This window comes from Pseudophryne corroboree, chromosome 10 (assembly GCF_028390025.1).
Source record: "Pseudophryne corroboree isolate aPseCor3 chromosome 10, aPseCor3.hap2, whole genome shotgun sequence".
Classification (NCBI taxonomy): Eukaryota; Metazoa; Chordata; class Amphibia; order Anura; family Myobatrachidae; genus Pseudophryne; species Pseudophryne corroboree.
Window position 1 is genome coordinate 239717271 of NC_086453.1, and position 17491 is coordinate 239734761.

Sequence of the window (17491 nt, forward strand, 5' to 3'; positions counted from 1 at the left end):
TTTATTTGGAGTTATTTTAATAATATGCAGCACAGTAGAGCGTACCCCTATACCACACAGGGCAAACCCTGTAAAAATTATTTGGATTAAATATTAATTACCTCTTTATTTGAAATAAATATTATACAGCACAGGACAGCACCACTGGAGTTATACGGCAGTACTGCTGGCCTTATACGGTAGTACCGCTGGACTTATACGGCTGTACCACTGGACTTATATGGCTGTACGACTGGACTTATATGGCTGTACAACTGGACTTATACGGCAGTACCGCTGGACTTATATGGCTGTACCACTGGACTTATATGGCTGTACCACAGGACTTATACGGCTGTACCACTGGACTTATATGGCAACACCACTGGACTGGACTTGTACGGCAGTATCACTGGACTGGACTTATACAGCAGCACCACTGGACTTATGGCAGCATAGGACACCACCACTGGACTAATGTATCACAAGACACCACCACTGACTGGACTGATGCAGCACAAGACAGCACCACTAGACTGGACTTATACAGCAGCACCACTGGACTTATGGCAGCATGGGACACCACCACTGGACTGATGCAACACAAGACACCACCACTGGACTGATGCAGCACAAGACAACACCACTGGAGTGATACAAAAAAGTCATTTGCACCCCACACACCACATCACTTTGCCGCACAGACACTGAGCAGATATGTCCTCTGGCTATACTCTCCATGACTGGAGTGAAGATGGCAGGGTGGGAGATGTTAAATATACAAAGTCCGGATCTCGTGAGACTCTGACAACAGGATGATGATGTTTTGCCTTGTTCTGGGAACCGAGTCTGGCGGGAAAATCCGAGCTGGACTCAGTTCCCGACTCAGATCGGGGGTATAAGGTGGGGTTCGGTTTTCCAAAATCTGAACCCACTCATCCCTACCTATACTCTCTGAAGAAAAACTCTTATTCCATCTCCTCTTCGCTACCTCTCTCAGTTGGAGTACCGCAAGGCTCAGTCCTAGGTCCCCTGCTTTTCTCTATCTATACAACATCTCTTGGCAAACTAATCAACTCTTTCGGATTTCAGTACCATCTGTATGATACTTAAATCTACCTATCCTCCCCAGATTTGTCACCTTCTGTATTGGGTCATGTCACTGAATGCCTTTCTGTCATTTCATCTTGGATGACATCTCACCACCTCAAACTTAATATTTCCAAAACAGAATTAATTATATTTCCACCGGTCAATAGTAGTTACCAGCCAGATATCTCTATCACTGTTGAGAACTCAGCAATCATATTTACCCCACAAGCTCGCTGCCTAGGTGTAATTCTTGATCCTGAACTGTCCTTTGTTCCCCACATTCAATCTGTCTCAAGATCATGTTACATACATGTAAGAAACATATCCAAAATACGACCATATCTAACAGAAGATACAGCAAAAACTCTGATCCATGCTCTCATTATCTCCTGCATTGATTATTGTAATAGTCTCCTGACCGGTCTTCCCAAACATAGGCTCTCACCACTACAATCCATTTTGAATGCAGCTGCGAGGGTAATCTTCCTTGCTAGACATTCATCATCTGCAGATACGCTCTGTCAGTCCCTCCATTGGTTACCGGTATTCTACCGTATTAAATATAAAATACTTTTACTGACATACAAGGCTATACAAGACTATTAACCAAACTGCATCTCTTCACTCATCTCAAAATATCTCCCTACCTGACGTCTCCGTTCTGCACAAGATCTGCGTCTCTCATCCACACGTATTACTTGTTCACACTCAAAATTACAGGACTTTATCCGGGCTTCACCCACTCTGTGGAATGCCCTCCCATACACAATAAGACTCGCCTCTAGTCTCCAAACCTTTAAACATTCCATGAAAACTCACCACTTCAGACAAGCCTATCAAATTCCAGACCCACCCACAAAACCTTCAGTGCTTCCCTATCTAATTACATCCTCTCTGTACAGTACACATAACATCACATATCTTGTCTTTCTTTACTCTCACACCCTCCTGACACTTGACCAACATTGCGGGGTGATCATATCATACAACTCATTAAGAACCTAGCAATCTGTGGGGTCATTCCGAGTTGATCGCTCACTAGCAGCTTTTAGCAGCCATTCAAACGCTATGCCGCCGTCCACTGAGAGTGTATGTTAGCTTAGCAGAAGTGCGAACGGTTGTATCGCAGTGCGCCTGCAAAAAGTTTTTGTGTAGTTTCAGAGTAGCTCAAAACCTACTCAGCGCTTGCGATCACTTCAGACTATTCAGTTCCGGATTTGACGTCACACACCCACCCAGCGTTCGCCCAGCCACGCCTGCGTTTTCCCTGGCACGCCTGCGTTTTCCCGAACACTCCCTGAAAACAGTCAGTTGCCACCCAGAAACGCCCACTTCATGTCAATCACTCTGCAGCAACCAGTGTGACTGAAATGCATCGCTAGACCCTGTGCAAAACTGCATCATTCGTTGCTCCCGTACGTCAAGCGTGTGCATTGCGCCGCATGCGCAGAACTGATGTTTTTTAGCCTGATCGCTATGCTGCGAACAAATGCAGCTAGCAATCAACTCGGAATGACCACCCTGGTGGACCATTATGCAATAGGTAGCATCTATCCTTGTGTATCAATGCCTTTTTCCCAATAGATTGCAAGCTTGTGAGCAGGGCCTTCCTACCTTTATGTCTGTCTGGTTTTACCCAGTTTTGTTTTATTACTGTTGTTCTAATTGTAAAGCGCTACGGAATGTGCTGCGCTATATAAGAAACTGTTAATAAATAAATAAATAATAGTAATTTTTTGCTCTTTGCCCTTACTTTGGCATCAAGCACTATTTTGCCAAGCAGCAATCCCTAAAATTAGCAAACAGATAATAAAGGTTTTCAGAGAGGCCATCCTGAATCATAATGAAAATTCTCTACACTATTCTGAATTTTCAACCATTATAACCTCACATTATGATATATCTTTTACTGCTATTGAATTCTTCCACATGAGGGCTGCTTCCAATATTATTGGAAAAACTCTTGTGAAAGTGTCACATTCCATTAATACACTTCACATGATGTATCTCTGCACCCATTGATACTGTAAATCTGTCATGCAAACTTTTGTTCATATTAATTTACAATTAGGAATCTTGCAGAGTACTGTACAGTGGCCCTCATTCCGAGTTGTTCGCTCGCAAGGCGAATGTAGCAGAGTTACACACGCTAAGCCGCCGCCTACTGGGAGTGAATCTTAGCTTCTTAAAATTGCGACCGACGTACGCGCAATATTGCGATTACAAACGAGTTAGCAGTTTCAGAGTAGCTCCAGACTTACTCTGCCTGTGCGATCATTTCAGTGCTTGTCGTTCCTGGTTGTCGTCACAAACACACCCAGCGTTCGCCCAGGCACTCCCACCGTTTCCCCGGCCACTCCTGCGTTTTTTCCGGAAACGGTAGCGTTTTCAGCCACACGCCCCTGAAACGCCGTGTATCCGCCCAGTAACACCCATTTCCTGTCAATCACATTACGATCGCCGGAGCGAAGAAAAAGCCGTGAGTAAAAATACTTTCTTCATAGTAAAGTTACTTGGCGCAGTCGCAGTGCGAACATTGCGCATGCGTACTAAGCGGATTTTCACTGCGATGCGATGAAAAATACCGAGCGAACAACTCGGAATGAGGGCCAGTATACTGAATTTTAGAATCTTGAAATGGGATTCATTAAAGCTGGGTACACACTAGATAACATGTGTACCCAGTGCAGTCATCAGCGGCGGCAATGAGCGACAGTGAGGGGGAGCGGGGGCCATGCTGCATTTGGCATCATGGCACTCACTGGCAATATTGCCCATTGGGCATGCATGCTCAGCCGATAGTCGATGTAACTGACGGGGCATTGTCAGTAACATAGTACACACACAGTGGTTGATATCGTGAACGATGTGCAGATATCGGCTACATCATTCACTTTACCATCTAGTGTGTACCCAGCATTAGAGAAGCTCAGATCAAGTGATAAAAGTATGTCTCCACTATCAACCAGTAATCCAGATTGTTTATATTTTGGTATGATTGTTTATATTTTGGTATGATTTTTTTAGATTGTTTATATTTTGGTATGATTTTTTTTGTTTATATTTTGGTATGATTTTTTATATTGTTTATATTTTGGTATGATTTTTTTTTCTAAAGCAGCAAACCTTTACAAGACAAAACCAAGACTTGTAAATGATTGTTTAAAGCAACAAACATCCGAGTTTGACCAGCAACCCACACCTACGGCCAATTTTGACAGCATTATATCCCACGAAAGCTTGAGAAGATTTAGAGGGACATGTACTAAGCAGTAATAAAATTGTAGAAGTTGCCAATTGCAGCCAGTCAGCTGCTCTGTATACTTTTATAGTATGCAAATTATAAATGTTATGTCAATCCTGATTGGTTGCCGTAGGTAACTTGTCCACTGGCTTACTTCTCCAGTTTTATCACTGCTTAGTTCATCTGCCCCTTAACCTGCTTCATTCCATCAACGTAATTCCAGGTACATCTCATAAGAGAAAGTTGCAGTAATGGATGCTCATAGAACATAATAATACTGTATAATTTGAAAAATCTGATAAACAAATGACTCCAAACAATTACAGTATTTCTATTTGCGGATGTGTTTTTTTACATTTTTTACTGATAATGAAAACAAGTATCTGAATCAGCTGTGATACTGTAGTTGTTCGCATTACTGTCTCACACATGAGCATAATTCCTTAACAATGAAAATATTGTGTGGAGTTTGTATGTTCTCCTCATGTTTACTTGGGTTTCCTCTGGGTACTACAGTTTCATCTCACACTCTAAAAATACCAGTTCTTTAATTTGTTTTTGGCAAAAATTGATCCAAGCGTGTTGGAGGATCCAAGAATCCAAGAATGTGAAGGAGGAGCTGTTGATGGGTCACGTTCCGCTTGACTTGACAAGTGTCTCACCAGCAGGACTTTGAACCTCTGCAGACTTGTGTCTGCCGGAAAGAGAGATACAATGTAGGCTTTAAACCTAGGATTGAGCACGGTGGCCAAAATGTAGTGCTCTGATTTCAACAGATTGACCACCCGTGAATCCTGGTTAAGCGAATTAAGGGCTCCATCCACAAGTCCCACATGCCTAGCGGAATCACTCCGTTTTAGCTCCTCCTTCAATCTCTACAGCTGCTTCTGCAAAAGCCTGATGAGGGGAATGACCTGACTCACGCTGGCAGTGTCTGAACTGACTTCACGTGTGGCAAGTTCAAAGGGTTGCAGAACCTTGCATAACGTTGAAATCATTCTCCACTGTGCTTGAGTCAGGTGCATTCCCCCTCCTTTGCCTATATCGTAGGCAGATGTATAGGCTTGAATGGCCTTTTGCTGCTCCTCTATCCTCTGAAGCATATAGAGGGTTGAATTCCACCTCGTTACCACCTCTTGCTTCAGATGAATGCGGGGCAGGTTCAGGAGTGTTTGCTGATGCTCCAGTCTTTGGCACGCGGTGGCTGAATGCCGAAAGTGGCCCACAATTCTTCGGGCCACCGACAGCAACTCTTGCACGCCCCTGTCGTTTTTTAAATAATTCTGCACCACCAAATTCAATGTATGTGCAAAAATGGGACGTGCTGGAATTTGCCCACATGTAATGCACGCACAATATTGGTGGCGTTGTCCGATGTCACAAATCCCCAGGAGAGTCCAATTGGGGTAAGCCATTCTGCAATGATGTCCCTCAGTTTCCGTAAGAGGTTGTCAGCTATGTGCCTCTTATGGAAAGTGGTAATACAAAACGTAGCCTGCCTAGGAACGAGTTGGCATTTGTGAGATGCTGCTACTGGTGCCGCCGCTGCTGTTCTTGCTGCGGGAGGCAATACATCTACCCAGTGGGCTGTCACAGTCATATAGTCCTGAGTCTGCCTTGCTCCATTTGTCCACATGTCCGTGGTTAAGTGGAAATTGGGTACAACTGCATTTTTTTAGGACACTGGTGAGTCTTTTTCTGACATCTGTGTACATTCTCAGTATCGCCTGCCTAGTGAAGTGGAACCTAGATGGTATTTGGTACCGGGGACACACTAAATCAAGAAATTGTACAGAAAGTTCGTGACTCTGCGCACCGAGTATACCTGTTCGGGCTAGCTGCAGTACTTAGGTGACTAACCTATAGACAGTAATTGGTGATTAAATGCTGCGCTCGGCCCTATTCGTTGTGTGGGTGTCTCCTATATATACAATAGGAAAATGGCCAATGTGTAGAAATATGGACCTTGTACAATATAGATAATAAATCTTTACTGATCAATTCAAAAAGTAATTAATGACATAAATCTTCCAAACAAATGAGAAATATAAGTAACGTAAGGATTAAATGCAGTTAATCCTGTAAATAAATTAAAAGTAAAGTAAATTAGAGTATAATGTCCCGCAACAAGTGATATTAACCTCCTGGCCCTTGGTGAGTGACCAAAGAGACTAAGGGAAACACAGTCTTGAATGTCCTTCGGACGGCGGCGGCCCGCTCGTCCGAGTAGCTACTTGCACTTAGGTATACCTTATGGGAGTAGTTCTTCACGGTGTTCGGTGGGTATTGACCGGGTGTGTGTTGGGAGCAATACCCTCCGGACTGGTCCACCCTATTGCAGCCCCGTTCCCCTGCAGGGCGCCAGTTCACCAGCGCTCCCTGGGTGATCGTGTGCTGTGTAAGCAGGGACCTGTCTTGGCAGGGAGTGTATCACGGCAGCGGCTGTGTGCGACGCTTGCCATGTTCCCCGCCGTACGGATAGGGTCTGTCAAACTACCCGCCGGGGACTAGTCAGGCTGCCTGGGCTCGGAACTCCGGCGGCACGTCGGTGTATGGACGCTCGCCGGATCTAAGTCAGCCGCTGAAGCACAAACTGTCTGGACGGGGGACTAATCAAGCCAACCCGGCCCTGAACTCCAGTGACGCGTCAGTGTACGGCCGCTCACCAGATGTCAGCCAGCCGTGGAGGCAAGAAACGTCTGTACACCGACGTGTCGTAAATGGCATATTGGCAAGTTTACACTTCTCCTCAGAAGCTTTTAATTTTGATTTTTGGGTCATTATAATGAACTTTAGTTTTTTGGATTTTACATGCTCTCTACTATGACATTGGGCATTGGTCTTGGCAGACGACGATGGCATTTCATCATCTCAGCCATGACTAGTGGCAGCAGCTTCAGCATGAGGTGGAAGTGGATCTTGATCTTTCCCTATTTTACCCTCCACATTTTTGTTCTCCATTTTTTAATGTGTGGAATAATATGCCAGTAATATATCAATAGCAATGGCCTACTGTACTGTACTATATGTATACTGCTGGTCACCAAAATGCTGCACTGTCCTACTATATACTGCTCACAATAATGCAGCACAGAGATAGTATACTTGACACAGAGCTGCAAGATACAGCAATGGCCTACTGTACTGTACTATATGTATACTGCTGGTCACCAAAATGCTGCACTGTCCTACTATATACTGCTCATAATAATGCAGCACAGAGATAATATACTTGACACAGAGCTGCAAGATACAGCAATGGCCTACTATACTGTACTATATGTATACTGCCGGTCACCAAAATGCTGCACTGTCCTACTATATACTGCTCACAATAATGTAGCACGGAGATAGTATACTTGACACAGAGCTGCAAGATACAGCAATGGCCTACTGTACTATATGTATACTGCTGGTCATCAAAATGCTGCACTGTCCTACTATATACTGCTCACAATAATGCAGCACAGAGATAGTATACTTGACACAGAGCTGCAAGATACAGCAATGGCCTACTGTACTCTTCTATATGTATACTGCTGGTCACCAAAATGCTGCACTGTCCTACTATATACTGCTCACAATAATGCAGCACAGAGAAAGTATACTTGACACAGAGCTGCAAGATACAGCAATGGCCTACTGTACTGTACTATATGTATACTGCTGGTCACCAAAATGCTGCACTGTCCGACTATATACTGCTCACAATAATGCAGCACAGAGATAATATACTTGACACAGAGATGCAAGATACAGCAATGGCCTACTAAACTGTACTATATGTATACTGCTGGTCTCCAAAATACTGCACAGTCCTACTATATACTGCTCACAATAATTCAGCACGGAGATAGTATACTTGACACAGAGCTGCAAGATACAGCAATGGCCTACTGTACTATATGTATACTGCTGGTCACCAAAATGCTGCACTGTCCTACTATATACTGCTCACAATAATGCAGCACAGAGATAGTGTACTTGACACAGAGCTGCAAGATACAGCAATGGCCTACTGTACTGTACTATATGTATACTGCTGGTCACCAAAATGCTGCACTGTCCTACTATATACTGCTCACAATAATGCAGCACAGAGATAGTATACTTGACACAGAGCTGCAATATACATCAATGGCTTACTGTACTATATGTATACTGCTGGTCACCAAAATGCTGCACTGTCCTACTATATACTGCTCACAATAATGCAGCACGGAGATAGTGTACTTGACACAGAGCTGCAAGATACAGCAATGGCCTACTGTACTATAAGTATACTGCTGGTCACCAAAATGCTGCACTGTCCTACTATATACTGCTCACAATAATGCAGCACAGAGATAGTATACTTGACACAGAGCTGCAAGATACAGCAATGGCCTACCATACTGTACTATATGTATACTGTTGGTCACCAATATGCTGCACTGTCCTACTATATACTGCTCTCAATAATGCAGCACAGAGATAGTATACTTGACACAGAGCTGCAAGATACAGCAATGGCCTACTGTACTGTACTATATGTATACTGCTGGTCACCAAAATGCTGCACTGTCCTACTATATACTGCTCACAATAATGCAGCACAGAGATAGTGTACTTGACACAGAGCTGCAAGATACAGCAATGGTCTACTGTACTGTACTATATGTATACTAGTGGTCACCAATATGCTGCACTCTCCTACTATATACTGCTCTCAATAATGCAGCACAGAGATAGTATACTTGACACAGAGCTGCAAGATACAGCAATGGCCTACTGTACTGTACTATATGTATACTGCTGGTCACCAAAATGCTGGACTGTCCTACTATATACTGCTCACAATAATGCAGCACAGAGATAGTGTACTTGACACAGAGCTGCAAGATACATCAATGGCCTACTGTACTGTACTATATGTATACTGCTGATCACCAAAATGCTGCACTGTCCTACTATATACTGCTCACAATAATGCAGCACAGAGATAGTATACTTGACACAGAGCTGCAAGATACAGCAATGGCCTACTGTACTGTACCAGGGACGTGCAGTCAGGGGAGGCAGTGCCTCCCCTGTCATAATTATTAAAACAATACAAAGAAGCTATTTATGACACAGATTCTGTTTCATAGATTTCTGCTTTGTATTTTGTTAATAATTTTGGCTGTGTTAAATGTGGATGGGAGGCAGCGAGAGCGCTGCCTCCCGTTTATAATATTAAACTTGCTGTAGCAGGGGTCAGGCAAGGGGCGGAGCCAAGCCGAAGTGCTGGAAAAGGCCATTGAAAAAAGAGCAGATAAGCGGCACCAGCATTAATGCCTCAGTGAGAGAGGCGTGCCTTCAGCCCATATCAAGCAACTCCTCTCTAGTGAAGCTGATGTTATTGGACAGCGGACCCAGCACTGAGCTGTGCTAGTGACTGTATCTGGCTGTCATTGTGGTGAACCCCAGCTCTCCCTCCGAACCAGTGGCTGTCGGTGAGTGAGGTTGATGTTCCACTGCCAGGCTGCTTGGTCAGGGTGATGTCAGGAGCAGGCTGCATGTCTGCTCCAACTTTAGTTTTCTAACCATCGGCTCCTGCCTGCAGTGTGTAACTGATAAGCTCCTGCCTACAGTGTGTAACTGATAAGCAGTAACCTGAGAGCCTCCCTTTCCCACACACGCTGCTGCAGCACAGCCCTGGCTGAGAGGAAGACAGAGGCTTGGGCTTTTAACTATCTTAGAAGCTACAGCATGTATCCATTGTGCGAGAACGGAGGCTGCTTTTATACTGCCAGGAATGCTGAGTGATCATACTAAGGTCAGGCTCACTCTCAGGGCTGTCATATGCCAGGTTCTGAGAGGCAGGGAAGGATAGCATACCTCCAAACTATGAACAGCTGGGAAGCGGGACCCCTCTGGTGCCGAAGGTCCCTGCACGACAAAAAGAAAAGTCCCTGGAATTTAGTACTGTCCCTCTCAATGAGGGACAGTTGGGAGGCATGGGGTAGCCACTATTGTAATGCCCTCAGCAGTGTCCCAAAATGTATGTGAGTAGACACATCAAAATTACTGGCATCCTTCTTCCTTAATGTTCAGCAGATGCCACAGGACAGTTAGGGAAAATTTATAAGAAAATTGTTATAAAGTCATTTCATTACATTATACTCCAAAATGTTATAAATCTGCTGACTGTATAACATATTTAACATGAGAGTGGTACAACTTTGAATACAGAAGATACTGTTGCACCTTTTTATAATGCCCACAGAACCATCAAGTTCATACACTGTACATTGGTGTAAATCCGACCCTGTTAGTAGCCAGTGCCTCCCCAGCCATTGACCTCTCCGCACGTCACTGTACTGTACTATATGTATACTGCTGGTCACCAAAATGCTGCACTGTCCTACTATATACTGCTCACAATAATGAAGCACAGAGATAGTATACTTGACACAGAGCTGCAAGATACAGCAATGGCCTACTGTATTGTACTATATGTATACTGCTGGTCAGGGCCGGCTCCAGGCACGTTCGACTAGAGCTGCCGCGCGGGGCGCCACCCTTTATGGGCGCCGCGCGCTGGCGCCGCCATCTTTGTGCCTGGAGCCAGCCTGCAGTGCTGCCTGGAATAAACTTAAGTTGTTGTGTGTGCGGCGCCGGCGTCTGACGTTAGACGCCGGCGCCGGGCAGCCACGCACACAGGAGTTTAGAAGAGCCGCCCGCGTCCTCAGCGGCACTCCCCCTCCCGCCACAACCACAGGTATCGTGGATCGGGCTCTGTGTGGGGGCACTGTTGGGGCATATATTTCACTGTGGGGCAATTATGTATCTGGAAATGTGGGGGCATGTATGTCTGCATTGTGGGGGTATATCTTTCACTGTGGGGGCGTTTATGTATCTGGCACTGTGGGGGTATATCTGCACTGTGGGGGCATTTATGTATCTGGCACTGTAGGGGCATATCTGCACTGTGGGGGCATTTTATGTATCAGGCACTGTGGGGGCATTTATGTATCTGGCACTGTGGGGGCATTTATGTATCTGGAACTGTGGGGGCATTTTATGTATCTGGCACTGTGGGGGCATTTATGTATCTGGCACTGTGGGGACATTTATGTATCTGGCACTGTGGGGCCATTTTATGTATCTGGCACTGTGGGGGCATTTATGTATCTGGCACTGTGGGGGCATTTATGTATCTGGCATTGTGGGGGCATTTATGTATCTGGCACTGTGGGGGCATATCTGCACTGTGGGGGCATTTATGTATCTGGCACTGTAGGGGCATATCTGCACTGTGGGGGCATTTTATGTATCTTGCGCTGTGGGGGCATTTATCTGGCACTGGGGGCATTTATCTGGCACTGTGGGGACATTTATCTGGCACTGGGGGCATTTATCTGGCACTGTGGGGGCATTTATCTGGCACTGTGGGGTCATTTATCTTACACTGTGGGGGCATTTATCTGGCACTGTGAGGGCATTTATCTGGCACTGTGGGGGCATTTCTGTATCTGGCACTGTAGGGGCATTTATGTTTCTGGCATTGCTGGGGGGCATGCCATGTGTTGCTGGCACTGCTGGGGGCATATCTGGCACTGTGGGGGCATTTATCTGGCACTGTGGGGTCATATCTGGCACTGTGGGGGCATTTATGTAGCACTGTGGGGTCATATCTGGCACTGTGGGGTCATATCTGGCACTGTTGGGTCATATCTGGCACTGTGGGGGCATTTATATGGCACTGTGGGGGCTTTTCTGTATCTGGCACTGTGGGGGCATTTCTGTATCTGGCACTGTAGGGGCATTTATGTAGGGACATATCTGGCACTGTGTGGCCATTTATGTATCTGGCATTGCTGGGGGGTATGTCATGTGTAGCTGGCACGGCTGGGGAGCATATCATGTAGTGTTCCCGCTAGGTGTCTGTGGCTAGGCAATGTATCTAACGTGCTCTGCCTGGCGCAAAGTGTCTAACGTGCTCTGCCTGGCGCAAAGTGTCTAGGAGGTTCTACCTGGTGCAGTGTGTATTAACTGCACTACTGTGTGGTGTAATGCGAATTGCCACTATTATGTGGCCACGCACTTTCCCCACGAAGCAACGCCCCTAAATTTTTGCTGCGCGCCTTCGCCGCGCACTGTCAATGCTTTACCATGTAGGTAAATGAGCACCAAGCATTACAGTATGTACATCATTTTGCCCTCCTAACTTAAAAATGTGCCCTCCCTGCCCTAAAGAGTGAACACTATCATGTAGCTGGCACTGCTGGGGGGCATATTGTGTGTAGCTGGCACTGCTGGGGGGCATATCATGTCTATCTGGCACTGCACATTGAGTATCTGGCACTATACTGGAGACATTATGTGTATCTGACACTATACTGGAGACATTGTGTGTAAGGAACACTACTGTGGCTGTTATGTGTAAGGCTGCTAATTGTGTGCGTAGAGGGGGTGTGAAAACATATTTATTTATAGTCTAATAATATGAAGTCCAGAGGCCACGCCCACTTTCCAAGAGGCCACGCTCACTTTCCCTGGAGCATAGGGGGGGCTGAGCACAGATACGGAGCTTTTCAGGGAGAGAACGCAGCCACATCCTCTCCGTTCAATCTCCAATGCACAAGTGAAAATGGCGGCGACGCGCGGCTCTTTATATAGAATATGAATCTCGCGGGAATCCGACAGCGGGATGATGACGTTCGGGAGCGGTTCGGGTTAACCGAGCAAGGCGGGAAGATCCGAGGCTGCCTTGGAACCATGGGGGTCATTCCGAGTTGTTCGCTCAGTAATTTTTTTCGCATCGCAGTGATTTTCCGCTTAGTGCGCATGCGCAATCTTCGCACTGCGACTGCGCCAAGTAAGTTTGATATACAGTTAGGTATTTTACTCGCGGCTTTTTCTTCGTTCAGGCGATCGGAGTGTGATTGACAGGAAGTGGGTGTTTCTGGGCGGAAACTGGCCGTTTTATGGGAGTGTGTGAAAAAACGCTACAGTTTCTGGGAAAAACGCGGGAGTGGCTGGAGAAACGGAGGAGTGTCTGGGCGAACGCTGGGTGTGTTTGTGACGTCAAACCAGGAACGACAAGCACTGAACTGATCGCAGATGCCGAGTAAGGTTGAAGTTACTCAGAAACTGCTAAGAGGTGTGTAGTCGCAATTTTGAGAATCTGTCGTTCGCAATTTTACTATGCTAAGATTCACTCCCAGTAGGCGGCGGCTTAGCGTGTGTAAAGCTGCTAAAAGCAGCTTGCGAGCGAACAACTCGGAATGAGGGCCCATGTAAAATAGGTGAAGTTCGGGGGGGTTCGGATCTCCGAGAACCGAACCCGCTCATCTCTGCTAGCGTGTGTTTCTACGTAATCTACTATATAAAAGTGAAAATTTGTCCTTCTGTCTGTATTCCTATACAAATTCACAGTTTACAAGCAAAGATTGTGAAATTTGACATACAAGCATATTAAAACACGGCGGAGGCTACAAAAAAAAAAGAAGAAATCCCTAGCACCCCTTGGGATGGGGGGGGACGATGACAGCAGTACAGAGTATTTCAGGAGACAGCATAACTCCGGAATTGCTGGAGCAATGTACTCGAAAATTGGTACACAAATGCTTTACAATCTGGGAACAAACACTGTGGGGGGAAGACCCCCCTAGCACCCCTAGGGGTGATGCAGCAGCACTGAGTATTTCAGCAGACAGCATAACTTTGGAATGCCTGCAGCAATTTACAAAAAACTTGGTACACATATGACTTACACTCTGGAAACAAACATTGTGGGGTCAGACACTCCTAGCACCCCTAAGGGTGGAACAGCAGCACAGAGTATGTCAGCAGGCAGCATAGCTGTGGAAGGGTTGGAGCAATTTACACCAAACTTGGTTCGGGTTCACATCTGAATTACAATCTGGGAACAATTTCTGTGGGGGTTAGACACTCCTAGCACCTCTAGGGGTGAGGTAGCAGCACTGAGTATTTCAGCAGACAGCATAACTCTGGAATGCCTGCAGCAATTTACAACAAACTTGGTACACATATGACTTACACTCTGGGAACAAACACTGTGAGTGTCAGACACCCCTAGCACCCCTAGGGGTGGGACAGCAGCACAGAGTATGTCAGCAGACAGCATAACTGTGGAAGGACTGGAGCAATTTACACCAAACTTGGTACACATCTGACTTACAATCTGGGAACAAACTCTGTGGGGGTTAGACACCCCTAGCACCCCTAGAAGTGGGACAGCAGCACAGAGTATTTCAGGAGAAAGCATAACTCCCGAATGACTGGACCAATTTACAACAAACTTGGTACACATATGACTTGCAATCTGGGAACAAACACTGTGGAGGTAAGACACCCCTAGCGCCCCTAGGGGTGATGCAGCAGCAGAGAGTTTTTCAGCAGACCACATAACTCTGGAATGCCTGGAGCAATTTACACCAAACTTGCTACACAAATGACTTACACTCTTGGAACACACACTGTGGGGTAACACACCACTAGCACCCCTAGGGGTGGGCCAGAAGCAAAGACTATATCAGGATATGCATGATATGTCAGTGATGACAGGACTGCATGTGACAGGGCCAATGACATGATGTCTGGAGGGGAATGCAGGTAGCACAAACCCACACACTGAGAGTTATATAATGGAAGTAGCATGGTCCACCAGAAGCACATAGTAAATCAGGAGATACATAATGTGCTGCACTATATAGGAAACAGGGGCACTGACATTATGTGAGGAGGGGAATGGAGGCAGCAGGAAGCCACAGAGCTGTATAGTGGGAAGAGCTGGTTCCCTTGGGGGACCAAAAAGGGGTCTGGCCACTACACAAAGTACGTCAGGGAAGCAAGATATGCCTATATACTAGATCTCCAACCAACGTAAATTAACGAACTCAAAGTACGGGTATTCAGCTATCTACAATGTTATTTATACTGTGTGTTTAATATTTAAATGAATTTTTGTAAACAGTCATTCTTAAAATCTCGGGCAACGCCGGGTACTCCAGCTAGTAGGGAATATATCTTATTTATCGATGTACACAAAAGGCAGCGGATGTGCAAAAATATGCAAAACCACAGGGGACCTCTTGTGTAAATTGACATTTACTGCTGGTATCTGTGGTATGCTGTCTGAGTATGAAGATGAAGCATCGGAACCACTGTAAAAGCATCACCGGCCCATTGCACATCTAAGTAACCCTCAGATTGCTCAAGATGTCCTGCAAAACTATGCTGCCAAGGCCCAGTGAAACTGCATCCAAAACCTTTCTGCAATGGGCCACAAAATGGCTGCAGACTGTCACACCCCCGAAGTCTGCCGCCTCTCTTGCACATGCACAGATCATAACAATATTGGAAATCTGCTTAAAATTGAATTACCGGACAATCCTGAATCGGGTCCATCATTTGAAAAAAGGCCTTTTGTTTCCCCCAGAACCCTGAATGATAACTAGAGATGAGCGGGTTCGGTTCCTCGGAATCCGAACCCGCCCGAACTTCATGTTTTTTTACACGGGTCCGAGCGACTCGGATCTTCCCGCCTTGCTCGGTTAACCCGAGCGCGCCCGAACGTCATCATGACGCTGTCGGATTCTCGCGAGGCTCGGATTCTATCGCGAGACTCGGATTCTATATAAGGAGCCGCGCGTCGCCGCCATTTTCACACGTGCATTGAGATTCATAGGGAGAGGACGTGGCTGGCGTCCTCTCCGTTTAGAGAAGAAATAGATAGGAGAGTGAGAGTGAGACAGTGACACTTCATTTACTGGAGCTTAGGAGGAGTACTCAGACAGAGAGTGCAGAATTTTGCTGATAGTATTAGTTAGTTATAGTGACAGAGTGAGACAGTGACACTTCATTTACTGGAGCTTAGGAGGAGTACTCAGACAGAGAGTGCAGAATTTTGCTGATAGTATTAGTTAGTTATACTAGTGACTGACCAGTGACCACCAGTGCAGTTTTATATTATTTAATATAATCCGTTCTCTGCCTGAAAAAACGATACACAGTGACTCAGTCACATACCATATCTGTGCTCAGCCCAGTGTGCTGCATCATCTATGTATAATATCTGACTGTGCTCACACAGCTTAATTGTGGGGGAGACTGGGGAGCAGTTAGGTTATAGCAGGAGCCAGGAGTACATATTAAAATTAAACAGTGCACACTTTTTTTCTGCAGGAGTGCCACTGCCAGTGCCAGTGTGACTGACCAGTGACCTGACCACCAGTATAGTATACTATATTGTATTGTGATTGACTGTCTGCCTGTAAAAGTTAAACACACGTCGTGTGACTTGTGTGGTGTTTTTTTATTCTATAAAATAAAAAACTCATTCTGCTGACAGACAGTGTCCAGCAGGTCCGTCATTATATAATATATACCTGTCCGGCTGCAGTAGTGATATATATATATATTTTTTATATCATTATTTATCATCTAGTCGCAGCAGACACAGTACGGTAGTCCACGGCTGTAGCTACCTCTGTGTCGGCACTCGGCAGTCCGTCCATAATTGTATACCACCTACCCGTGTTTTTTTTTTCTTTCTTCTTTATACATACTACATCTCATTATCATCCAGTCTATATTAGCAGCAGACACAGTACAGTACGGTAGTCCACGGCTGTAGCTACCTCTGTGTCGGCACTCGGCAGTCCGTCCATAATTGTATACCACCTACCCGTGGTTTTTTTTTCTTTCTTCTTTATACATACTACATCTCATTATCATCCAGTCTATATTAGCAGCAGACACAGTACAGTACGGTAGTCCATGGCTGTAGCTACCTCTGTGTCGGCACTCGGCAGTCCGTCCATAATTGTATACCACCTACCCGTCGTTTTTTTTTTTCTTTCTTCTTTATACATACTACATCTCATTATCAACCAGTCTATATTAGCAGCAGACACAGTACGGTAGTCCATGGCTGTAGCTACCTCTGTGTCGGCACTCGGCAGCCCGTCCATAATTGTATACCACCTACCCGTGGTTTTTTTTTTCTTTCTTCTTTATACATACTACATCTCATTATCATCCAGTCTATATTAGCAGCAGACACAGTACAGTACGGTAGTCCACGGCTGTAGCTACCTCTGTGTCGGCACTCGGCAGTCCATCCATAATTGTATACCACCACCTACCCGTGGTTTTTTTTTCCTTTCTTCTTTATACATACTACAT